This window comes from Vulpes vulpes, chromosome 13, assembly GCF_048418805.1.
Source record: "Vulpes vulpes isolate BD-2025 chromosome 13, VulVul3, whole genome shotgun sequence".
NCBI lineage: Eukaryota > Metazoa > Chordata > Mammalia > Carnivora > Canidae > Vulpes > Vulpes vulpes.
Window position 1 is genome coordinate 98737626 of NC_132792.1, and position 27819 is coordinate 98765444.

The 27819-nt window shown below is 36.9% G+C and overlaps 1 protein-coding gene across 1 annotated transcript in view; it reads right to left on the reverse strand.

The window, feature by feature from the left end:
* CHST9 (carbohydrate sulfotransferase 9) overlaps positions 1 to 26582 on the reverse strand; it is a 236207-nt gene extending 209625 nt beyond the window's left edge. Inside the window, exon 1 of the mRNA XM_072732106.1 lies at positions 26388 to 26582. The gene's annotated coding sequence lies outside the window, so the exon portion shown is untranslated. The remainder of the gene's footprint in view (positions 1 to 26387) is intronic.
* Positions 26583 to 27819: the final 1237 nt, after the last annotated feature.

The following is a 27819-nucleotide window of genomic DNA, read 5'->3' on the forward strand; positions in this document are numbered from 1 at the left end:
TGTTGAAAGATTGGGTATTTTTACTTTAAAAGGCAGTCTGTTTTTGCTGTTAGAGAGGTTCAGTCTTTCCAGCTAATTCAATCCTGTCAATATACATCCATTAGGTTCAAATACAATCATGGCCCTGTATTTAGTGCCAGACACTGTATGCAAATCCAAAATGTGTAAGATTCAATCTATGATCTTTATCAGAGAATATCTGAACCTATTTACTCATAATTTGTACAATTGCGTTCTGGTAGAGCCTTCAAGAACAACTCATAACAAATCTGTTCTCCTTTACATGACAGACTTTCCAATTATTGAAAACAATTATCCTGTCTACCCTTAATCTTTTTTACTCCAGGATAAACAATAAATAAATACACACAATTCCTACAGCCATTCCTTACAGGACAGGGTTTAGGAGCATTCAATCAATTTAATCATCCTCCTCCAGACACATCTGAGTTTGTTAATGCTTTTCTTTAAATGCAGGGCTCAGAAGTAGATACAATAATCTGAACATGATTGAATAGATGGATAATGTTATGAGGATTTGTACCATAAAAATAATAGCTAAACTTGAGTGCATCCACAGATAAAATGGGAGAATAAAACAGGTTATAGGTTAGAGCCTTAGGGATTTCCTTTAGTCCAAATAAAAGTGAAATAGAAAGATCTTCTAAAACAAATTTTAAAGAAAGGATTGTGAAATAAATGTCATAGGGAGTATGCAATTATAAAGACAAGATATTATTATATGGTAAGCAATAAATAAAGAATATTCATTTAATAAATACACATAAGGAAAAGATTTAAAAAAGAACAGGGACAAGCATTAACTATGAAATACAGTCCTCCCTGAAAGTGGAAAAAGTTGAGACCAGAAAAGATGATCTGGTCAATGTGGAAATTACTGAGAGAAGATAAAAAAGGACCAAAGGATTTTGAGGAGAAAAAGTACAAAATGAGAATTTACTATTCCAATCATTGTTTTCAAATGTCAGAAGAGAACAAGACTTCAGTACACAGTAGGGAAGGATAGTTGTTATACATACAAATGTTATTCATAAACCTTGAATAATAATGAACAACACTCTTAAATAATAATGAAGTACTTTGGGTATTATGTAAATAAGCCATATATGCTAATTTTTTTTCCTTTTTCTATGACAGCAAGACATGAGTTTTTCATGTTGATGAACAGAGTTGCTTTTCAAGGAGACAGTCCAATGTATACAGGAAGTACATAATCTAGTGAGTTTGGAGGGTCATTATAACTGGAAAAGTGATATAATCCAAAAGTAGGATAATGCAAGAGAAAGAGAGAAAACAAAGCAGAGGGGGAAGGAAAGTGAGAGAATTTTAAGAGCTCCATGGTGATGTATCTATTCTCCAAAACCTCAAAAATCTCAAAAAAAAAAAAAAAAAAAGAAAAGAAAAGGCTGGTAGTATTTAAGAGGCAAGAGGCAAGAGAACATTAGGAAGGCATTTTAATCTTTCCGTTTATTTCTTATGAGTAGTGGTGGTTACAACTAGTATGTTAGCTACAACTTGAAACGGGTACATTAAACTGGTTTTCAAATGTTAGTTTTTATAGTAAAATAGCAATATTTCCACTTAACTAACATCAAATAGTTAAGACTACTTCTAGCACAAAAATTCTTGTAATAAATAATTTAGACAAAAGTTTGGCATTGCTCTATATTCAACAAAATGTCTAGATATATTTTCTTTTTTAAAAAGATTTATTTATTTGAGGAGGGAGGAGCTGCAGTGGAGGGAAAGGACAAATAGACTCTCGCTGAGTGCAGAGCCCAAGAGAGGACTCAACTCAGGACTCTGAGCCGAAACCAAGAGTTGGATGGACACTTAACCAACTGTACCACCCAGGCGCCTGTAGACATATTTTTAAGTAAGTATTTTTATGGTAAGACAATAAAACACAGATAAATACTATTGTTACTAGTTGCCAACTAGACAAAGTGTCTTTTATATATCATCATGTTACTGCCATATATTACTTTTCTAAATCCCCCCTTCTGCTCATCATAGTAACAATGAAATCCCTGTAAAGGTGTTGTATTTGTAAATTATCCTGCTTCCGTACATCAGATATATTGGGTAGTTATTTCTGTTAATGATTAATTAGGTTAGACAGTCAATATCTATTTGGAAGATTGATTTTTTTCTTCATTATATATTATCTGGACATCTGATATGTTCCTTTTGTACAACGTCTCTTATAGAAAGGATAATACTGCTTCTATAGAATAGGAAAATTCAAAGGTTAACATAAAGCCTTCTAAAACAGTGGAAATAGATGTATATTTTAAAAGGAATATGATTTGTTTCTTACAGATAGTAAAGTTTGTAAGCCAAGCACTCATGGCTAGCTCCAAGCAATCTCATGCAAATATTTATTAAATTCTCCTATGTGCTCCCTCTCTCTCCTCTTGTTTCACATTCTAGCCCATCTGTGCTTATTAGCCTGCAACCATTTAATAGAAAAATAACATGAAAAAAAAAAAACAGCAGAGGTGCTAATCTACAAATCTTGCTTTAAAAAAGGAAAATAAATCTGCAAAAATATCTACTGACGAAAATCATATAGTAGGCTGGTAAGGCATTTTCAGAGAACACACCACAAAAATAGTGCTCATATTACAATATCAAAGTGACTGCCTAAGGTAGTTATTGAAATAAGTACAGATACGTTGGGAAGCCTGAAATGATGCCAACAAAGCAAAGCAGGAATTATATATAACTGAAAATTAGCATTCCATAAAAAGCAGGAAATACAACAAAACATGTAAAAAAATTGTGAAAAAATATTATGAAACCTCAAGGATAGTACAAAATTATGAATAATTTGTGCTGCTTTTAATGCTATTATTATACTGGTTGGTTTTAATTAATTTAGTTAATTAGTCAAGGAGGAGGATGTCTACATAAATAAAGGCAGACTGGACTCATGTATATTCCCTCTTCAAATTCCTCTAAAATAAAAGCAAAGAAACTAGAAACAAAATATCTACAAAGACAGATAAAGAAAGAGAAGATAATTACAAAGCAGAGAAAAAAATAAATTTTTAGAAAAATGACATGCAGAAAGAGGACGCTAACTTAAAAAATCATAAATGCTGAGGTCAATATGTTTTCATAGATGCTAACAAGAAATAAAGTGCTATGTGTTATAAAACCCAGGAAAGGTGCACTAAGTTTCCTGAAAGAGGAAAGGCAAGAGAGAAGGTAATAGATAACCAGAAGAGGGATCCCTGGGTGGCGCAGCGGTTTGGCGCCTGCCTTTGGCCCAGCGCGCGATCCTGGAGACCCGGGATCGAATCCCACGTCGGGCTTCCGGTGTATGGAGCCTGCTTCTCCCTCTGCCTGTGTGTCTGCCTCTCTCTCTCTCTCTCTCTCTGTGACTATCATAAAAAAAAAAAAAAATAGATAACCAGAAGAGAAGCAAAGTAAAGAACAGGGGAAAAAACATATCAAAACTAACTAAACAACAACAAATTCAAATGAACTATATTTTATATCCTTAGAGAAATAAGAAAACAGTTCCATCAAAGCTAGACAGGACTCCATATTTAATAAAAAGAAAAGAAACCAGAGAGAAAGGGGAAGGAAAGAAAAAAGAAAACTCTTCTAAATGAAAAATATAACCAAAATGAAAACCCAACCTACAGGTTAGAAGATAGGTTAGGATACCTTCTTGGAAGGCAGAGTAAAAGGACAAAGAGATGGGAAATTGGACAGGAAAAAGAAAATCCAGGAAATATGATTCATCTACAAGATTCAACAACTGAATAAAGGAGTTCCAGACCGAACTGGGAAAACAAAAGGAAGGGAACTATTAGTGATGTATTTCAAGAAAATTTCAGGGAACTTAAGGACATGAATTTACAGATTTAAAGGGATCATTGAGTACCTTAGCACAATGGATATGAAATAAGCATATCAAGGAAGATCATACTGACATTTCAGAATGCTAGGAATAAAGAAAAGATTCCATGTGTTATCAGAGAGAAACAAATGGGTCATATCCAGGGGATCAGGAATCAGAATGATGTCAGACCTGGAACACTGGAATCCAGAATAAGGCAATGGAACAAGAATGTCTTAAAAATTCTCAAGGAAAATCATTTTTGTTTAAAATTCTTAAATGCTATCAAATTCTATCAAAGTCTCAATCAAAGGTGTGGATAGAACAAATATTTTCAGACAAATTCTCAAAAAAATTTACCTCTCCAAAAACTATAGGAGGACCTGATGAAGCAAAGGAGTAAGATAAGAAGAGGAAATGGGATACAGAAAGCTGTAGATCAGAAAAGAAGAAAGATAACATGAGAGAAATTTCTGGTTAGTAGTGAAAGAATAAAAGTTGTGGAACAGGTGTAGAGGGTAAGCAGTTCAAACTAGAGCAGAACAGAGACTTGGGAGAAACTTTTTGTAAATACCAGCAGATTAGATGATTTGTCTGAACATCTAAGAGGATATTTAAGCAATGATGAAGACTTTGATCAAATCAGTGATAACTTAGAACATTAAGCAAATGAAAGAGCAAGACACTATTAACTTCAGGGAAAACAGAAAATGTAGGAAAGGAAAGAAATAGATTGAACTGCAATGGTAGGCTATGGATAGCATACACACAACCATGATAAAGCACTGAATACGTATCTAAGTAAAATGCTATCACTACATTGTGAGGATAGAATGGTTGGGAAGTCAAGGATCAATATGTGTCATAAAATGAGGAAGGAAAAAGGAGTAGGATAAACTCTTTGATCACAATGGAAAGTCAATGGAAAAAGCCTAAAATTCAAATATCAAGTTCTAACATGCAGATATTGTTTAAAGACAAGGAAGTAATTACCAAAATATGGAAGTTTATATGACTTATAATAGGCAGAACCAGAATCCAAATTTAGTTTGTCTCCAAATTACATTCTTTCTACTAAACTTAAGTGTACCCCTCAAATACAGTGATGCCAAAATTGTGAGATTCATTAAAATTTGCTCAAAAAGAGCTCATTTACTTTTTTATTACCAAAAGTTACTGAAAATCAGAGTTGACTAAAGTGAAAACCTAAATAAGATATAAGGAGCTATTTGTCTTAAGAAAATATCACCTTTACAACACAGATACTTTTATATCATTTAACCACATCTCAGGAACTCATAAAAGTGGATGTCAAAGCTGAAATATAATGATCATGTATTAATCAGTTTTCCAGGCAAACACAGAGGACTTCCTTTTTATGGCTACACTACTTCCTTCTTGCTATTGCAAAGTATGTCCTCTGTATTCCTAACCATTTCGTGCCACTGACCTGTTGACCATTCTGAAAGGTATCACGTCTCTGGTTCCTATGGTGATGGTTGCTTATTTAACCTTTAATAATCTCGCCCATTTCTGTTTTTTCTTTCTTAGAGTTCTATGTTCTCTTCTCTGTTCAGTCCCCCATGAAACGATCTAATCTCTGTAAAGAAGAAAAGGTAACTTATGCTCCAGTTCTAATAGAACTCTCTTTTGCTCTCACATTTTTAAATGTCTACTGGATATTTCCATTACATATTCTACCATTTCTAACACTTCTTAACTGTTCCAAATTTCTTATAATGACAAACGAAGCCCTTTCTGATGCAGCTCTTGATTACTGCCTTAGTTTTATCACACATACCTGGATCTCAGACTTTACTCTTAAGGTGGGATAAATTATTTAAATTCTTAATAACTAACTGCATTCATTTTTGCCCCCGGGCACATGAACAGTCTCTCCTTTCATTTTAAAATCTTCTGCCTACCTCAAGCTGATCCTTGTTCGTTCTTTAGGACTCATCTTTGAAGTGACGTTCATACCAAACACAATGCCATAGACATGGTGAGTGGAATATAAAGATGCGTTGAATAAATGAACAAAAACTCTTGGGTAGGTAACTTATCTCTAGATAATCTCTTTAATTTATCAGTCTTTATTAAATACTGCTGATTAAGTAATTTTCCTTTGCTTAAAAACTCATTAGATCTGGGGCAGCCCGGGTGGCTCAGCAATTTAGCGCCACCTTCAACCCATGGCCTGATCCTGGAGACCCAGGATTGAGTCCCACATCGTGCTCCCTGCATGGACCCTGCTTTTCCCTCTGCCTGTGTCTCTGCCTCTCTCTCTCTCTCTCTGTGTGTGTCTCTCATAAATAAATAAATAAAATATTTAAATAAAAATTCATTGGATCTTTTATTGTTGTATGATCTAAAATGGAAAACTCTTCTGTCTGCCTTTTAGGCTCTACATAAGGTGGTCACTACACCTCTACTGCTCCCCCAACAGAAAGCCTCCTTTCTAGCATACTGATTCCTAAGCACCACATACCCATTAGTACACCAAGCAGGTTGGTTTTTCTCTTTATGATATCTATCCTGGAACTTTCTTCCTTTCTAATCTCTATCCTATAGGATAGTAGTTCAAGGCTAACTTCTTTCATAAAGCCTTCTAACTACTCTAGCCCATATTGATGATAATAGCAACATTTTAGTAATTTATCAAATGTATTTTGAGAATCTGTTATTTGACAGACATTGTTTAGATTTTGGGACATAAAAGTAAGCTGGAGAAAAGCAAGAAAATAAGTTAAAACAAATTAAAAATATGATTACAAAGTGCGAGAAATGCTAAAAGCAAGGTAGAGAATTGCTGGGTGTAAGCAGTGATTTAAATATGCAAGTCAAGATCTTTAAGGCAGACAGAATTCTAAGCTTAAGTTCAATAGGCCCACACCTACATAATTCCCTCCCCTTATGTGGAAATAAGATCTGTAATTTGCTTCTAATGGATAGCATGTGAAAAATGTAAAGACATTTTATAGAATTAATGTCCTAAATCAGTTGTCTTGAATTAATTAGAAGAAAGTTTATTTCAATCATGAGAAAGAAGGAAATCCCACCACTTGTGACAATGTAGATGAACCTAGAGGACATCATGCTAAGTGAAAGAAGCCAGACCAAGAAAGCCGAATACTATACTATCTCCTTACACAAGGAATCTAAAAAAAGACAAAAACAAAAACAAAACAAAAAAAACAAAACAAAAACAAACAAAACCCAAACCAAAAAACAACAAAAAAAGAACTCATAGAAACAGAGAATGGTGGCTACCAGAGGCCAGGAAGTTGGAAAAATAGAGAGTTGCTAGTCAAAGAGTATAAGCCATCAGGTATAAGATAAATAAGTTCTGGGAATGTAATGTACAGTACAGTGACCATAGTTAATAACACTATATTGGATACTTGAAAATTGTTAAAAGAGTAAATCTTAAGCATTCTTACCATACATACACAAAAAAGGTAGCTATGTGAGGTTGATAAATATTATAATTAACCTGACTGTAGTAATAATTTCACAATGTATATTTATCAAATCATGTTGTACACACACACACACACACACACACACTAAAGATAAAATGAGTATCTTGAGTAGGCATAACTTAATCAGGTGATCCTTTTAAGAATGGGCCCAGGATATCCTTAGAGCTAGAGATGCTCTCCTACTGGCTTTGAAGAAGCAAAAAGCTAGCTATTAACTTCTTATGCAGAAGGGTGGCCCTTAGGACTAAGTGAGGGTCTCAGTCTTAAAGCTGTTATAAGTAAACTCTGTCCCTAAACTCAATAAGCTTACAAGAAGACCCTGGGCTTCAGATAAGAATGCAGCCCAGCGGAAGCTTGATTACAGCCTTGTGATACTCTGAGCAGAGGATCCAATTAAGTTGCTCCTGACTTCACAACAAAGAAAGACATCAGAGATAAAAAAGGGGCATAACATAATGGTATGGGAGCAATTCTCCAAGAAGATGTTAACAAACCTTAACATATATAACAGGAGAGCATCAAACTATGTGAGGCAAAACTGATCAAACTGCAAGGAAAAACAGATAAATTCACCATTATAATTGGAGACTTCAACAACCTTGTATCAAAAATAAACAGATCCCGGGACATCTGGGTGGCTCAGTCAGTTAAGAATTTGCCTTTGGGTCAGGTCATGATCCCAAGGGTCCTAGGATCAAGCCCTGCATCAGTTTCCCTACTCAGTGGGGAGTCTACTTCTCCCTCTCCCTCTGCTCCTCCTCCCTGTTCATGCTCTCTCTCTCTCTCTCTCTCTTTCTCTCATTCTAATACATAAAATCTTAAAAGAAAAATAAATGCAACAGATACAGCAGGCAAAAATATTAAAAGATAAAACATCAGTGAAGGCATAGTTTTACTCAATAATATGATCAGGAAACTGGATATAATGGTTAGCTATGCTACTTCATCCAATAACAGCGAAATATACATTAGTCTCGAGTGTACATGGAACATTTACCAAGATAAACCACATTATGGGCCACAAAATAGGAGTTAAAATTTTTAAAAGAATAGAAATCACAATGTCTATTCTCATATCACAGCAGAATTAAACCAAAAATCAGTAGCAGAAAGATGGCTGGAAAATTCCAAAGTACTTGGAGATTAAACAACACACCTCTAAATAATACATGAGTTAAAGAGAAATTGCAAAAGACATATAAAAATATTTTGAACTAAATGAAAATGAAAAATACAATTATCAAAATTTGTGGTACGCCACAATATCAGTGCTTAGAGAGAAACTTATAGCACTGAATACGTATACTATCTAAAATCAATCATGTAAGATCTTAGCCTAGGAAATTAGAAAAAGAAGAACACATTAATTCCAGATAAGTAGAAGAAAAGAAAAAATAAAATTACAACAGAAATCAATGAAATTTAAAATAGGAAGTCAATAGAGAAAATCAACAAAACCACAAGCCAGTTCTTTGAAAAGACCAATAAAATCAGTCAGTCTCTAGTCAAACTAATTAAAAAAAGAAAAGGAAGCAAATTGCTAGTATCAGAAATAAAAGAGAGAATATCAGTACATATCCCATGGAAATTAAAAACATAATAAATGTTATGAAGAGCTCTATGCCTACCAATTTGATAACCTAAATGAAGGGGACCAATTCTCTGAAAGAATCTGCCAAAATTCACACAAAAATAGACAATCCGAATAGGCCTATATTCATTAAAGAAAATGAATCAATAGTTAATAATCTTCCAAAATAGAAAGCACCAGACCCAGATGGGTTCACTGGTGAATTCCACCAAATGCTAAGGGAAAAAAATATACCAATTCTTTATATTTTCTTTCAGAGATAGAGACAGAGGAAATAATCCCCAGGTTGGTCTACGAGGTCAGCATTACTTTGATACCAAAACCAAACAAAGTCATTACAAGAAAAGAAAATTATAGACCAAAATCCCTTATGAACATACATGCAAAAAATCCTCAACAAAGTATTACCAAATCAAATCCAGTAAGTTATAAAAATAATTATACACAATGACCAAGTTGGATTTATCCCACATATGCAAGGCTGATTCAACATTTGAAAATCAATTAGTATAACCCATCATATCAACAGACTAAGAATGAAAAATCAACAAGTATATCAATAGATGCAAAAAACAAAAAAGCTTTTGAGAAACTCCAATTCCAATTCATGATAAAAACTCTCAAAATAAACTAGAAATTGAGAACTTCCTCAACTTGATTAAAAAATAGCTACAAAAACCCTTCAGCCAACATTATACTTAATAATGAGAAATTCAAAGTTATCCTACTAAGATCAGGAACAAGGCAAGGATGTCTCCACTGCTTTTCAACATCATAATGGAAGTCCTGGTCAATACAATAAGATTATAAAAAGGAAATAAAAGGTATACAATTTGGTAAGGAAACATAAAACTGTCTTTGTTCACTGATGACATAATCACCTATGTAAAAAGAGATTTAAAAAATCTCTGGAACTAATAAATAATTATAGTAAGATGGCAGGCTACAGGATAATACACAAATATACAAAGTCAATCACTTTACTATATACCACCAATGAACAAGTGGAATTTGAAGTTAAAAACATAATGCAACTTATATCAGTAACCCACCCAAAATTAAATACTTAGTTATATATAACAAAATATGTGCAAGATCTATAAGAAGGAAACTACAAAATTCTGATGAAAGAAATCAAAACACTAAATACATGGAGTGATATTTTATGTTCATGGATAGGAAGACTCAATATTGTTAAGATGTTGGTTGTTCCCAATTTGGCCTATAGATTCCATGCAATCCCAATCAAAATCTCAGTGAGTTCTTTGTGTGTATCAATAAACTGATTCTAAAGTTTATATGAGGGGCAAAAGACAGTCAATGCAATATTGAAGAGGAAGAACAAAGTTTGGGGATGGTGACATTACTTAACTTCAAGACAATATAAAGCTACAACAATTAAGACAGCATGGTATTGATAAAAGAACAGAAAAATAAGTCAATGGAACAAAACAAGAAGCTCAGAAACAGACCCTCGTAAGTACAGTCAACTGATCCTCAACAAAGGAGCAATTCAATAAAGCGAAAATAGGTTTTTTTTTTTTTAACAAATTGTGTTGGAATAATTGGACATCCACATGTAAAAAATATGAATGTAGATACAGAACTTACACTTCTCACAAAAATTAAAGTAAAATGGACCACAGACTTAAATGTAAAGCATAAAACTATAAAACTCCTGGACGATAATTTGAGAAAATCTAAGGAGACCTTGGGTATGATGTTGACTTTTTAGAACCAACACCAAAGGCATGATTCATGAAGAAAAGAGTTAATAAGCTGGACTTCATTAAAGGTAAAAAAAAAAAAAAAATTTGCTCTGTGAACATCATCCTGAAAATGAAAAGACAAATCACAGACTGGGATAAAATATTTTCAAACGATATATCTGATAAGGGACTATTATCTAAAACATAGAACAAACTCTTAAAACTCAATGACAAGGGAGTGAACAACTCAATTAACAATGGACCAAAGAACTTATCAGACACCTCACCAAAGAAGATACACAATGGCAAATAAGCATCAGTGAAATGCAAACGAGATGACAATGAGATACCATCTATCAGACCACACATCTTTCAGAAAGGCCAAAATCTAGAACACTGACAACATCAACGACTAATGAGGATGTGGAGCAACAGAAATTCTCATTCATTACTGGAGGGAAGACAAAATAGTAGTTACTTCAGAAGGCAGTATGGAAATTTCTTAGAAACTAAACATACTGTTTAGTACTGTAACCATAGAATACAGTAATCACTCTCCTTGGTATTTACCTAAAGGAACTGAAAACTTTGTTCTACATAAAAACCTACCCATGGATGTTTAAAGAGCCTTGTTCATAACTGCCAAGACTGGAAGCAAACAAGATGTCCTTCAACAGGTGAAGAAATAAACTGTGATCCATCCAGACAATGGGATATCACTCAGTGCTGAAAAGAAATGAACTATAAGATATGAGAGCCAGAGAAGAAACTTATATGCATATTACTTGGTGAAAGAAGTCAATCTGCAAAGGTTATAGATTATATGATTTCACTATATGACACTCTTAAAGAAAAGGCAAAAATATGGAGACAGAACCACCAATGGTGGCAGGGGTTACAGAGGAGGGAGGTATGAATAGGTGGAGCAGACAGGATCTTTGGTGCAGTAAAATTACCCTGATGATACATGATGCCAGACACATGTCATTATAAATCTGTTTAAACCTGTAAAACACTTAACACCAAACTATGAATTTTAGGTGATACGTGTCAATGTAGTTTCATCAATTGTAACGAAGGTACCACTCTGGTGGAGGAAATTGGTGATGGGGAAGGCTGTGTGTACATTGAGTGGTACGTGGCAGTGTGGGACGTAGATATGGGAAATCTCTGTACTCTTCACTCAATATTTCTGTAAACCTAAAACTTCTCTAACAAATAAAGTCTAATTGAAAATAGTGAAAAAAAGAACTCTATTTTCAATTAAACAAGAGTTACCAATTCAAACCATTAACTAAACCTACCAAATTCTGTAAAATCTAGAGAGGAAACAGAGAGGGTAAGAATTGGCAGATACACTCTCAAACCTTGAGCTGGATATATATTTTTCTAAACATACTATCATGGTTCCAAAAGACTGTCCATCATAAGTAGGGGCATAAGTAGGCTATAAGGAGTGTGGATGTTTCCCTATTAAAACTCAGACTGACTGGGGATGCAGGACTGGTGAAAATACCATGCCCATCTACTATTTTTATTAGTTATGACATGGTCTTCCAGCTGAGGGTACTCTGGGAGAAAATTTGAGGGAAGCCACAACTACTATATCACAACATAGAATTAGAGGCTTGAATTAAACTTGAAAGCAAATGGAACAAGCTGAGTGAGACAAGATGTTCTAGGCAAGACCCTGGAGCTGTAGATTGCCCCACTACACTAGCTCCTACCATTCCACATCATTGCCCCCATCAAGTATGGGGGAGGGGAGAAAAAAATGGCTTATGGGATAGAGACACAGGTGCCAGGCAAGGGGACAGGGTGGTGGTGTTGGTGGAGGGATAGAGATACTCATCAGGCAGGCAAAAATTCAGGAAGTACAAACCTGCATGAGCCCTACTAGAATAAATTCTTTGATAATAAAATCTAGCCAAGCACAAAATGAATCAAAATAACTCAGAAAGAGAAACAGTAATGAAAGGACTGTTTGAGCACTGATTTCATTTAAATATGAAAATATAAAATTTGACATAATCATAAAAATGTAACAAAAATTTTAAATGAGGAAAGGGAATTGTAAGGGTCCTTCACTTTATTTTTATTTTTTTAACAAATAGTAAAATTGGCTTGAAGTGCGGGGAGGTGCACAGTTCCATGAAGTGTTAACAATGTAGATGGTTAATAAAGAGAAGAGTATCGTCTTCTATATTTTATTTTACTACTACAATGCTTTTTCTAAGCATCCACTCAGTGGTGGATGCCACAAAAGCAAAAACCAGTTAATCAGTAATTCCAGTATGCACTGACAGGGATTCTTCTCAGGTAATGATTAGGTTTTTATTCATTTCTGATAACTGATTTTGAATGTAGTTTAGTTCACTTCTGGAGAAAGGTTTCATGGTTCTCTTTTGCTATTTCTTCTATGATTGCAATGTTTTGAATGTGGGTACAAACGGAACAACAACACTATTTTCCATTGTTTGTTTTATTTATCCTTTCTGAGACTTTAGGTAAAATGACCTATTAAGTATCATGAGTGAAAAATAGTTACATATTTGGTCCAGAGTTCCGCCTTCTGTATGCAGGAAATTCAAATATACTTATAACATCTAGAATTATTCCCCAAGGCACAATCTTTTACATGGATTTATTATCAAAAGGTTCTATTTGTGTAAAGTCATATTATCATATGTGTATATTCAATAAACTTGGAGTACAAATAGCTTCCAGCTAATAATTACCTACACAAATTGTTCGCATAGCTGTTTTCTTTTAATGCCAAATTCTATATGGAAGTCTGTTTTCCCTATTGCTATAAATTCTAACAACTTTTAACACATTTTTCATGGTCTTGGAACTTTTTTAAAAAATATGAAATAAAAATATATTAAGTTTACTAAGATCACAAAATTCAATTTCACCCATTCACTCAAGTCTTATACTTTTCAGTGGTATGGCTATCCATTGTCTTTATACTAATATAAATGCAAGCTATATAGTAGCTTGGGATGAGAGAGAGAGGGATAGTGGCACAAAAGCTATTATTGACTTTATTTGAAGATAACCGAGACTTTTAAAGAACCAACTCACTCCCACAACAATTTTTATTGTTTTCCCCTTATTAAGGCAATGCCAAGTTCAATATTTTTCATTACTATTTGCCTAAATATAAGCTGAAGATGAATTACAACTTATTCTGGTGAGGAGTTCCTATTATTGTGACACTTAGCTTCAAGACAGTATATGCTAGAAGTATCAAGAAACTTATTTTTCAGATTTTTCAGAAACTCTAATCTCTTTGTTATAATTTATAATAATTCATAAACTATCTTATGAAATATAAGGGGAAAGAAGTCTTAATATTTGTACCTTTGGCTTATTGTATCTTAAGATATAAGAAGGTCTAGAAGTTCTTTTTACCATTATTATTATTATATTGTATCAAGAAGCACCACTTCCATTGTTCTGATTATGTGAAAGGTACATCTCGTTAGCAGCCCTAAATGTTATTTTAGGGCCAAATAAACTATTCTTACAGGGACCTGAGTACAAATATTATATCATACACTTTAATGGTAGGAGAAATATTTTAAATAGTTATTTTGAAGCTGAATTTTTCTAAAGAGATAATTTACTACAAATTTTGTATTTTTTTAAAGATTTTATTTATTTATTCATGAAAGACACGGGGGTTGGGGGGGCAGAGACACAGGCAGAGGGAGAAGCAGGCTCCATGCAGGGAGCCCGATGTGGGACTCAATCCCAGGGCTCCAGGATCAGGCCCTGGGCTGAAGGTGGTGCTAAACCACTGAGCCACCTGGGCTGTCCACAAATTTTGTATTTTTAATTTAACCCAATTTAACCCCTTTTACTTTGTGCTTCATGGAGAACAGCCCTCTTTACTGATTAAACAGCTTTATTTTTTGATAGTTGTAAATATCTGGTACTGTGCTTTAGGTACCTGCTTCTAATACATAAGCGCTAACAGTGCTTGCTCACCTTCCAGACACTGTACAGTTGAGAATCACACTAGATCCTAAATTTTACTGGTGCCCTGGCCAGATCTATTTTACCCTGCACACTAGTTTGTTATGTTGTGCATCTTGTAGTGAGAATAATCAGTAGTTTGTTTTACAGCGAAACACAAGAGGATACATTGTCTCCTACACTGCCTAAAACATATTCTTTTAAGCATAGCTCCTTTAAGGTGTTTAAATATAACTTACAAAATATTGTGGAATGATAAATGAAGATATTTAGATACTTTGAAAAGGATACTTTACTAATAGACTAAACGACTTTCAAACATGCTAGCTCACTTCCATACAATGTGATAATGATCTCATCTGTTGCATAGTTGGCTTAAAATCAGAGTACTTTACTCAGTTTTTATTTTGAAAAACATGTAACTTACAGAAAAGTAGCAGTAATATAATGACTACTATATAATCTGTAATCAGTTCACATTTGCTCCTCTCTCTCTCCAACACTTAAAACAGTAATTTTGCTCAACCACATCAAAGGAAGTTGCAAAGATCATGAGATTTCAACTGTAAATACTTTTAAATATATCCTTTGCCCCAAAAGACATTCTCCTACACAACTCCAATATGATTATCACACTCAGGAAACTTACCATTGATGTTATACTATTCTATGATCTACAGCCCAAATTCAGATTCCTCCAACTGTCCCAGTAGTACTCTCTATAGCATCCCCCCACCCCCATCAAGAATCTAATCAAGAAGGATGCCTTGCAATTAGTTGCCATGTCTCCCAATGTCCTTTAATCTCGAACAATCTTCCAGGATTTTTTGTGTGTGACAATGACATTTTTGAAGTGTCCAAGTTGATTATATTAAAGAATGTCCACCAATTTGGAGTTCTCAGATTGTTTCCCTATGATCAGATTCAGATGAAACATTTTTGGCATTACAACTTCACAGGTGATTATGTATCCTACTTCATGTGTGTATCATATCAAAAGGTACATGATGTCAATGTGGTGATGTCAAGTGTGCTTACTTGGTTACGCTGGTCTGCCAGATTTCTTCCTATAATGGTATCCTCCTCTCTTTGTAATTAATAAGCAAACTGTGAGATGACATTTAGAGAGAGCATGGATATCATGTCCCTAAAAACCATTCACCCAATGCTGAATTATCCTTTGATTACTCTTGTAATAGAGTTGCAAAAAGGTGACTTTATAATTCCAGCATTTAAAAAAATTATTAGCTTGTATTTTTCAGTAAACAGCTTTTTCGTCTACCCACCACCATCTGCACACTACACACACATTATACACTCATGATTCTTTTCTTACATGTAATGTGCTCTAATCCATTACATATATTATTACTTTTTATGTTCAGATGATCCCAAGTTGGGCCTTCAAGTGGAAGTCCCTAAAATCTGGCACTTATGTACTTCTGATGTGTCTCCATCAGTTTTGAGCAATTCCTTATTTTCTGGCACAAAGTGTTCCAGGCTTAGCAGATTCTACCCTAAACTACCCAAAACAAGAAGGCTTTAAATAAAAAGAAGACTAACTCAACTCAATTTTAAAACAGCATCTGGAATTTAGGTACAATATTAAAACAGTATCTAAACACAGTAAGTGCCAAGTGAATAAGGTAGGTCTTTTCCTTAACTGTTTCAGCATAGTTTGAAGCCTCTAGGCAACGCTTAAAAATATGAACTTTTACTTTATAAACTAGACTTTTATGTTACTCTCTCAATTTCATATATTTATTCTTATTTTAAGTTTTGTTTTTCTTCATCTCATGTATCTCCATACAGGAGCCATAGGGGCAGGTAACCTCCAAAATATTTTTTTTTCTCTTCTCCAACATGGTACAATCTTAGATCATTGTCGAAATATGCCAAATGGCACAGCATAGAACTCTCACAGAGTGAAGCCTTTTAAAAGTACTGTAATTATTAAGAGATTTCACATGTCAGAGGAAATAATGTAAAAGAATGCTTGAGCCTTTTTTTGTGTGTGGGGGGGGGGTAAGAAATTCAACAGATTAGCTGTACTTTCTAAACAAATGTAGCACTGCTCAAGTCACCTCTGAATGAATCACAGATAGGGACAGAAGCAGAAGAGGGAGGACTGTGATTTTTGGAGAGATGACAAAGAAAAGAAAAAATGTGGGGCTTGAAAGCTTACAAGTTTTTATTTATGTGTTTTCATGAGAATGTGAGGGTGGGTGTGACTGGCTATTTCTGTGTAGTATATATGTATGCATGCACACATGTGGGGTTAAAGCCAAGGATGATCAGTAAACATTTATTCCACAAATATGTTTTACATCCCTGCTATGGGCAGGCTCTGAAGCATTTTCTAGGAATATAAAGACCATCGAAACTATACAGATTTCTACCTTAGTGGTTGATTAAATAATTACCCAAGTAAACGTGAATTTGCAACTATCTGGGATGAGGGATATGAATACATAAATATGGATGCATTTATGCATACAAATAAATATGTGTGTATATATGAGGGGGAAGAAATGGCTCATTTGAGGAAATGGCATTTGGGTTGATATTTGAGGTGCTAACTAAGAGTTAACTAGGCAAAGTTTGGGTATTTGTGCTCATGGGTGTGGGGATGGGAGGAAGCTTGATTGAGTCAGAGCAACTGGAAGAAAGCCAGCCAGCTCAAGCAAAGGGAAAGAGTGGAGACATCAAAAAGATGAGACTGGAGGAGCCTGGCATTGCTGGGTTTCAAAAAATCAGGTGCACAGCTTTGGGCTTTACCATGCAATGGTAACCCAGGGAAGTGGTGTGTGTAGTTAGAGCTGTGAGTATTACATTTGCACTGGAGGATGGAATAGTAATAAACAATATAGGATGCCAGGAGACCAGTGATTGTGGTTTCCTGCACAGGGGAGGGTTAAAGCTTAGACTAGGGTGATGGCCCGAGGCAGATGTGTAATATACTTTAAAAATGTATTGTTGAAGTATAACTGACATACAGTGTTATAGTAGTTTCAAATATATGATTTGTAACACACTTTGGAGGTAACAATCAACACCTAGGTGTAGGCTCTGATATGGGGTTAAGGAGAGGGGATTTCAAGGATAAAATCCAGATTGGGAGCTGGGGAATACCAGAGGTTGGGGTGAAAGGGGTAGAGATCACAAATTTGATTTTGACATGTTTCATTTGATGTTTCTCTTTAAGACAGAAAATAAGAAATGCCAAATACAGAGCTGGATCTATTAAGTGGGGAACTCAGAGGGACTTCTTGAGCTTTACATGTGTTTTACAAAGTTCTTCAATAAAATATATGCCACTGATTTCAAGGAATTCTAATTGGATACTACTCAGTGTATGTATGTTGGGAAAATTCACGGTGAACCAAAGTTCCAAGATACTAGATAATCTCTCCTACTTGGGAGTTCAGTAATTTGCAAATCCATTTCCATTCAAAATGCTGTTATAATTCCCTGAACTGCAAAATCTGAAAATAGGACTTTGCTAGATTTTTTTTAGCAAGTCACAAAAGTGATAATGTAAGTACAGGAGTAATATCAAAAATATTTAACAATCAGTACAAGTTGGGTTCTGGCCACAAATAACCAGTAAGACCAAACTAGTGCATCCAGCTGACTGCCAGCCCTTTCACAGTAATGGAGTCTCATTCTGTAACAGTAAAAGTTCCTAATTGAAAATTAGAGTGCAAATATTAGAAACTGACCATTAGGTCACTGCTTTTAGTCCAATAATGTCACTCACACATAAGCATTTTTTAATACTTTGGGAAAACTGATTTGGGGGGAGGAATAAATTACCGTCACTCTAATCTGTTCAAAGAAGGTTGGGGGAAATCAAATTTAATTAGAGATATGTTTCTAAAAAATTGTGCCTGCATTTCAATTTTGGAATTTCTTTCTTAAAGTAGATAATCAATGCCATCATCTTATGTAAATCTTCACAAACTATATTTGCTTCAAGTAACCTGTAACAATAGGTCACAGCTCCAACTCCTTCTGTGATAAAAAAAAAACAATAAAAATGACTACAAAACTAAGTGAGTTCTGAGCTACCTGCTCCTGAAACTAATGGAAAAGTAAATATTACATTCTTCATTTGAATTGACAAAATTGTCTTCTTTGGTTTTCCCATTTTCACATATTTCTAGAGGCTCCTGAAGTTTCTTTCACTACATTGACTGGGTATATTCTTCCTTTTCTTAACTACATTCTTCAGTGTGTTAGATTTCAGTTTAGAGTAGTATTGAAGTAAAAGGGGACACAATGAGGCTAGTAAGTGGAAGAAGTCACCTCTGTTTATTCTGGCAAAAAAAAAAAAACCAGGTCTTTTTTTTTTTTCTGTTGTATGGTGGAATTAACAGTGCAAAGAGGGAGGAGGGCTTTGCTTTCACAATCTTGCCTCTATTACATACAAGAGTAAAAAGCATAACAAGAAAAGGTAGATTTCCAATAGAATTTCACTGCCTACACAGACCTTTGTGCTGAGCAAATGAAAGAAACTCCTTATTTTCCTTATCACCTCCACAATCCAACACCCTCAATTTCATCTTCTCTCAATTCCCACTGCACCACTACACTCTTATTAGAAATTGTAACAAAAGTAGACCAAATAAAGTTAGGGGTCAGTCTGAGGTTGAGTGTTGGGCCATTCAATTGGCCAAGAAGCTTCCAGTAAGAATGAACAATATGCAGCAAAACAATCATGGCTCAAATTGTGTTCTGTACAATTGCTGCATCCCCTTTGTAGGAAAAGCCATCTCTCATGATTAGGTAAACTATGCCCTTCTATGTAGAGAATCTTGTGATTATGTCAAAACAATTGGTTATTTGCATGCATGCACACACACACACACCTATGATTTTCATCTTAACTGTTAAGAGTTTACATTAAAAAGTCTTCTTCTTTAAAAAGGCTAAGATATGCAATGTTATAAAAGACATCTAAAATTGACCTGGAGTCGAAAGTAACCTAAGAAAAAAAACAATTCTTACTTACAATTTGGAAAGTTCAAGATGCTTGCTGTAGCTAATACTGAAATGACATTTCATATAACTCTTAATTTTCAATAGCAAGTCTTATGTTATAGTCTGCTAGTCCAAACATTAGAAGTGAAAATTTTGAGTTTCCCTCTCAATTCCCTCCTCATTTCTAGGGTCTCACGCTCTCCTGTATGTTGCATATACAAGTAATCTTCAAAACCCTCTGATCTCTCTGCAAATACTCTATCATATTTTGCAAAGAGAAGAGATGTTGGTGTGCTTCTAGTGAGTCAACAGTGCACAGACTACATACATCTAAGACAGATACTACAGTTGTCTATATATTATATATCCCCTCCCAGCCCAACTCCTATATGCTATCACAGGATGCCTTTACTTTAAGGAATTAAAAAAAAATCTAATACAACAGTTTATTGTGTCAGTAACAGATTTTGGCCTCTTCTGTGGCATACTTCACAGCACTATTTTATGGTGTAACTTCCAATATTGAACGAGTGCAGTTGTTTGCATAAAAATGTTTCAAGGGCATTCTAAATACAATATCAATACCTTCTTTCTTATTTTTCAGTGCCTGAAATTATATGTATGTATGTACACACATAGAACATGTGCATATACACATGCATATACACATATGCATATGTGTGAATGTATAAACTGTCTCTGTTATCCGAATGCCTTCAATGTTTTTTGGAGACATGCATCTAAACAAGGTTAAGGCCTGGAAGAGTTAAAATACTAGCCAGCCTGCATATTAGTTTGTCAATACTCATAGTCACCCACCAAAGAGAGATTTCTAAGAGAAATGAGGATTAGAAGAAGTAAACTTTTATAAAGGTGCCAGTGACAGAAAAAGATCAGAATGTGAGCTTGATTTTGATGGTCTGTAATCCTAGTCCACTGAGGGCAGGAGACCAGCAGACAAGCAGAACAGTCTCATTAAAAAAAAGGGGGAGGGTAGATGAGTAAGGGCATGAAGAATAATCCCATGCCATCACAAAAATCTTATTCTCTAGTCCTATGGCTCTCTTCAGGGTCAGATCGCCCCTAGAGAACATTTTGGGAAGAGTTGGGTACACTCTGGTTTTTTACTTACTGGGACAGGAGAGTGTGGTTGGCTTTAGCGTGGAGGAACAGCCCTATTTAATGAGGAATTTCCCCAAATACCTCACACAACATGCAATGTCCCGATGAACTAAATTTATAGGGAATATCAACCTATAGAATTTGGCACATCATTGCAATGTAAGCACTTTATAAGAGTTTCCACTGAAAGCCCAGAAACTGACAATTAAGGTTGCTGCGGTGAATAATTTAATCATTCTGTGTGGTCTGTCTCCTAACCCTGGAATTGATAGACTACAACAGCAGAGGCAATATCAGCACTAAATCGATAATTTTCATTTTAGAAATATTTTATCTGCTATTACTGATGATATGGTGGGCAACCTGCAGACTCCCTTGAAATAGAGTTCATACTAGTAACAACAGCAGGAACATGTTCCACAAAACAGGTTTGGAATTTTGGTGGAAGTATATTAATAGTATTTATTCTCTCATTTGCAAAATATCACACTTCCACATTTTCTCCACTCTGCTAGTCTTTAATTTGACTTGGCATATTTTCCTTGGAACGATTCCCATTATATTCTTCTTTACCACATATGAATAAGTCTGGCTTGTAATTCTCCTAACCATACTTTTTAGTCTATCCTGTTTTTTCATTTTCCTGTACTTCTTGTATAGGATGCCCTCTGATGTTTTCTATTTGCCTTAATCGAAATTTATTCATTATATATACATAAAATCTTTTGCTTCTTTAATATGTGTTCCAGTGAGGTCATCCCCAGAGATCAGTATAGTTATTATTTACAAATTAACTTGTATTTTATCCTTCTTTTCATTTCAGATGTATTCAGTAATTAAATTATTGATGAGTTACATTTCAGGGTATGAAGGGGGAAACAAAATATTTGCAATTAAAAAAAGAGACTAAGAGGGTTGAGAATCATGGTTTGGTCTGTGGTGACCATTCAGCGGACGACAGAAGACAGAAAAGTCATAGGCCTTCTACATCTAGCTCTGTACCATTTTGTGACTATTACATGGAGTTGATACCTTGATGGCCAGAAAGAGTTAACTTCTCCTATCTAACTACCCTACTTACTACACAGGAGCTGAATGAGTCAGGAGATCAGGTTTCTAGTTTCTGCTCTGCCACTAACTACCAGTGTGACCTTTAGCTGCTCATAGTGATCACTGTGGGTCCCCATTTCCTTAACTGTAAAATGAGGGCATTGGAATAAATTACTTTAAAGGTCCTTTCCAGCTCTATAACAAAATGCATAACTTTGATTCTAAGACTTAGGCACTGATCAAAAGAAACTGATTTCATTAACAAATGTATAAAAAATATATCCTGTGGGTCTCAATTATATTTCCAACCACAATATTTCTTTTAAAACATTCAGTCTAAGGACTCAAGTCTTAAAAAAAAAAAATGCCGTGCCCTATAAAAAAACTTTTAAAAAATGTTTCCTCAAAAAAGAAGTACCCCTACACTTGCAGTAGAGAGCACATTTATTATGAGAACATAGTCACCGCTCTGAAGGGGACGTGTACTTTATTACCATTCTGCTCACTACTGTAAAAGTTACAATTTTTACTTTTTGCTTTGAATTCTTGAAATAAAAATGATCTTATCTGCTTTTCTAATCATATATTTTTTGCAGCTCTAACCTTCTCCACAGAGGTTTCCTAATAGTGCATAGAACTAACAATTCAACAAAATCTATATACAACCGAACACTGACTATAAACGTGGTGTTTAACAGCCAGTGCTATGGTGTGAATCAACTTCTTGTTCAACTAACTATTTCATCCACAAGCAATTTTGCCCTAGAGCTTTTGAAAAACACAATAGAAATCTGTTAAATTGTCAGTCTTGCTGAACTTCAACTATTTTATCTAACCAGGTCCACGGTAACAATAGATACTTGAGAGATTCTTTTCAATGAAATATACTTTGATTTGGAGCAAAGGTACTGAGATCAAATGGACCAAACCCCTTATTCCAGTAGCGTCTTGCTGTTTCTTCTTTAGAAAGTACCTATGTAAGGATTTCACCTTAATACATACACATCATGTACGTATGCTTTAGTGAAACTTCATGCTTACAGATTTGGCTTAATTAGATTTATCAATCATAATATTTCTGTTTGGTTTTCAGGAGTAGCCCACTATCATTTAAAAAAAAAACCCATATCAATCACCTCTTTTACATGTGGAGTAGAATTGAATTTCTCAAATTTTGATTGAAGGATTTTTATTTTTTCCAGGAACATGTCTAATTCTTAAAACATATTCATTAAATAGATATACAATCAAGTCTTGATTATGTTCCTGTGAATTACATATATTCTACTGCAAAGTTGCCATACCAGGTTTGCTTATTTCTATTACCCAGCTTGTTTCTGGGCAGGATGCCCATCTGCACCACCTCCTTATAAATCGGTTTTGGTGTTTGAGGTATATAAACTCATTTAAAAATTAACCTAAACAAAACAAAATAATTAGAAAGGCAACTTGCCCACAATAACAATGAAAATCTTTTTTAATCCAAACATGTAATATGTTCCAAAGACAAAAACAAATGACTTTAAATAACCATGATTTTGGATTATATTTGCCTCTATTCTTCTCATTAACATGAATAATTCAGAGTGCTTACTATACATAGTGAAACTGTATCCCCTCAATAATTCATTTTTAGTATACAGAAAAATAAGATCTAACAGAAAAATAAGATCTAACACATTCTTATGTATTTCCAAAGGTTTAAATTAGACCATATTTTTAAAGGCAACTTAACTTTCAAAATTGTCTATAGTTTGGGCTCATTCTCTTCAGTGCTATCATGATAGTAAGTAAGGAGAATCTTACACTTCCAAGGCAAAAGCAGTATAGTGCAGTGTAGCAGGTCAGAAGGCAGAAACCTCACCTTTCCTTGGTTCTTGATATTCTTCTAGTACATATCAATTGTTTGCAAAGTATGGTCAAGATTGCCAATACCTTTTTCCTTAACAGTATGAAAGTGGTTTTGGAATATTACACCTAGGTTTGAATAAAAAGAATTTCCCAGGTTCTGTTTCCACTACAGGAACAACGTATTTATTATGCAACTTAATTTTGGGTGAGAAAAATGTCCTAACATTCCAGTTGTAGCTATAGCAAACATGCCTAAATGTGAAAGCTTTCTTGGATTGGGGGTTGAGGGGGAGACTCAAAACCCCAAATATTGCTCTAATGATGACATAAACAAAATGAAGGGTATGAATCCAGTGCTGATTACATACAAACTCATCCAAGTTCCCAAACACAAATATAAAGAATACTACTTAGACATGTTATTCTTTTTCTATGTAATATTGATAGCCAACGTCTGTGTGGGAAAGTGTATGTCTTCGGTCTATTTAATTTGGTGTCTGGGATATTAAGTTAGCCTCCCATTTTGTAAATTCTTCATGGGAAGAGGTTATATCCTTCTGGAACCATGCTAATTTTCTGGAGTCATGAGGCTGTTTAATGCACTGCTTCAGAGCACCAAATGCTACCCCTGTGACCAGGAAGAAAGGGAAAGAATGTCATCAGGAGGAGCCTGCAGCTGTACTAATTCTCAGCTTCTTCTTCTTCTTCTTCTTTTTTTTTTTTTTTTTCAGCTTCTCTTTGGTAACAAAAAGGTGGAAAAAAAAAAAAGGCAATCAGATTTCACTGGAGTATATAACATCAGTTTTGCCCAAAGGCTTTAAAAGTTTTTTTGATTTCTTCTTTCATTGAAAATAAAAGGAGAGGAGCTTATAGTGTAACTAGCCAAACACAACAGTTGCCAAACTTAGGTCAACATCAGATATCACTGCAGCTTTCAGGATATTCATGGAAATGTATGAAATGTGGATGTATGTTTTGATACCTGTGAAAATAAAAGATTGCGCCTTAAGTGAGTGGGAGAGAACAGATGGTTGGTAATGATTTAAAACATTTATGTTTTTGGACTGTCACCAAGCCTCTGTATTAAAAAATGTGGTGTTTAGTCAGTACATACCAACATCTATCTGCAAGGTGCTCATTTTCTGGAGGATGCTACTGTAATAAAGGAGATAAAACTCAAATGAGGCACGAGGAAAATTCTTCTTGTTTTCTCAGGGCATTCAATGTGTGCTATTTCTTATTGACTATATTCAATCAAAATGTTTTCTGTGTGATGAGAGGATTTTAATTTTTCTCCAATAACCAGTCAACTATAAGTGTCCAGGAATTGTATTCCTTTCGAACGCATTGGGTGGAATTGTAATTTTGTTCTGTATATTTGATTCACTTTGACTGAAGCCCTTAAAAACCCCTTAAACAATAATAAAATCTGGTAGTCCAGGGTTGTCCTGCACATGAAAAACAGCAGCATTCTCCTTATCCTCAATTTTGTAGGCAGGCATATGGTGTTATGATGATGTACTGGAATTGGCAGGTGCCAGACCACTGAATCAGGAAGACAGACAAATATTGAATATTGTCACACTGTATTTTGGTGTGTGTGTATGTGAGTCCGAAAGAAGCTCTCGTCTTTCAAACCCAGTGACACAGTGACAGCAGAGAGAACTGCATATAGAGGGATTAATGCAATGTTTGGAGATAAAGTACAGAAAAAGAAACACTGTAAATAATACTCTTAATTACTATAAAAACTGAAGGGGAGTCCTATTAGACACCTCCAGTGTCTTGATTTGGTTCTGATAACATAATGGGGGAAAAGTCACGCACACCACAAACTACATTATGTACTGGCCCTCCTCCCTCTCAAAACCCTGGGAAGGATTCAGAACAGTTTCCCTGTGGGAGGGAAGTTGGGGGGGGGTCCCCGCAGGGAGGGGAGCGAGGAGGTGCAGCGGCTCAGGCTTCGCACCTGTGAACTTAGTTGGAAATAACTCCTGACAGGCATCAGACGGAACAAACACGGTTCAGCCCTCTAACAGGAATATGCCGAGGAGGATGTTCAAACGGGGCAGAAGAGGGAGCGGGTAACCGCGCCAGAGTAACAGCAGCAGCGACCGAACAACCGCGCGGTTCCGACGCTCCCCAGGCCACCTCGACCCTCCTCTCCCCACGTCGCCCCGCCCAGCCCCGCTGCGGGGCCCGATCCTCCCCCGCACACCCCGGCACCCAGTCTCCTAATTCCCCTCCCACATCGTCCTCAGCCTTCGCAGGAGCTTTTAGCAAGGTCCCGGAGTTGGCGGCCGATGCCAAAGAGGCACCGCTGCGGAGATGCTCGTCTTTGTCCCGGACCAGCCGGAGGACCGGATAAACCGGCATCAGAAACTCAATACGGGCCTTGCGGTGTCCTGCTTCCAGCCCCCCTGGCGCCAAGTCGGGGGCTGGCACCGGACCCCTGGAGCCAGGGCGCCCCGCGGGCCCGCGAACCCCGCGCAGGTGGTTCAGTTCAGGCGCCCGGTCCCCTCCGCCTCCCGGACACGCCGCCCCTCCAGGCCAATAAAGTGAAGGGAAGTGGGTTCAAGTATGGGGGAGGGGGAGGCGGTAAAAAAGAAAAAAAAAAAGGGAAAGAAAGATGCCTCCGTCTTTGGACAGAGGCGAAGTACCTGAAAAGGTGAGGCTGCACCTCCCCGCCCACGCAGACCCCTCTCCCGCGGGTGCCCCGGCCCCCAGCCCCGTGCGCTCACCTGGCGAGCGGCCGCCGGCTGCTCCCGCTTTCCCGGGAAACTTGCCCGCGCTCCGGGGCCAACTCGGTGGGCTCCTCCCCGCCGCGGCCCGTCGGGTGCGCGGGAGCCGGGGCTGCGCGCGGGAGCAGGGGCGCGCGGGAGCAGGGGCGCGGGAGCAGGGGCGCGCGGAGCCCGCAGCTCGCCCTCGCCCTCGCCCTGGCCCTCGCCCTCGCGGGTCCCTCCGCCCGCCCGTCCGCCCACCCGCGCGCTAGCTGCCGCGCCGCCTCGGCTCCGGCCCCCGCTCCGGCCCCCGCGCCCGCGCCCGCTCGCGCTCCCCGCCCGCCCCGGCGGCTCCGCCTCCCGCCTCCCGCCTCCCGCCTCCCGCCTTCATCTCCGCCGCCCGCCCCGCCGCCCCCCGCCCCGCCGAGCTCTCTGCCCCCGACTTCCCGGCCGGTGCCCGCCCGCCCCCCGCCCGCCCCTCGCCCGCCTCCCGGCCGCGCGCGCGGTCGGCCGAGCCCCGAGAGCCACCCGGTCTCGGAGCACCAAGTAATTAGCGCCGCCCTTTCCTAATCCGCCTTCCCCTCTTCACCCCCGCCCGGGCTCGGGTGTCTTCCCCGGGTGCCCTAGGAACAGCCGAAGGACAAATCGATAGGTTAGAGGTCATCGCAAACATCGGCGCCCGAGTCTTAGGATTTCTTTTGCTTCGCAGATTACACGCGCACACGCGCCCATTGATGATGGTAGGTCAGGAGGTGCAAGACAAGTATAAGTGCCTGGGGTGAATTCAAGAGCAGGTTTGTGCAAGGCAAGGGCTTCCTAAACATAAAAAATAATAAAAAAAATAAAAAGTGCGAAGTGCAGAGGGACCATTTACAAAATTCCAGACGTCTGAGATCTCTCAGGCCACGCATTTCAGCATCGGACAAGCTGAAGTTGGCAGCTTGCAGAGGGTTTTTGCAGACCAAGATTAGGACACATTTTCTTTGATCGTTAAAGAAAATGAATGGGTCACGGAGATTTTAAAAGACTGAATCTGTGACTTTGAAAGATTTAAAAATTAGTTCCAAACATTACGCCAGCGACAAATTTGACTGAACCAGAGCAAATAAAATGAACAAAACCCTCGATTGGGCATTGATTTAGGCAGTTTTTACCAAGTGAGGTAAAAGGTTTTTAAAAGTTGTAAGCAGCTAAACCCACACCACCACATTAAAATGTATATATTTTTCCAACCGAGCTGTTACTAAGTTTCTGCACTTTCAGTAGGTCTCATTCTTACTGGTGGCTTAGAAATAGCCTATGAGATAGTGGGGAACTTCGGTTCCTTGACGAAACACTATTGATAGGAGTTGCTTGCCCAATTCCAGTCACTTTGGAACAGCCTGATTGTTGCTGTTGTAAGAATCTTATATTTAATGTATATGTCTGCTGGGTTGTTATTAATATTTAGCTT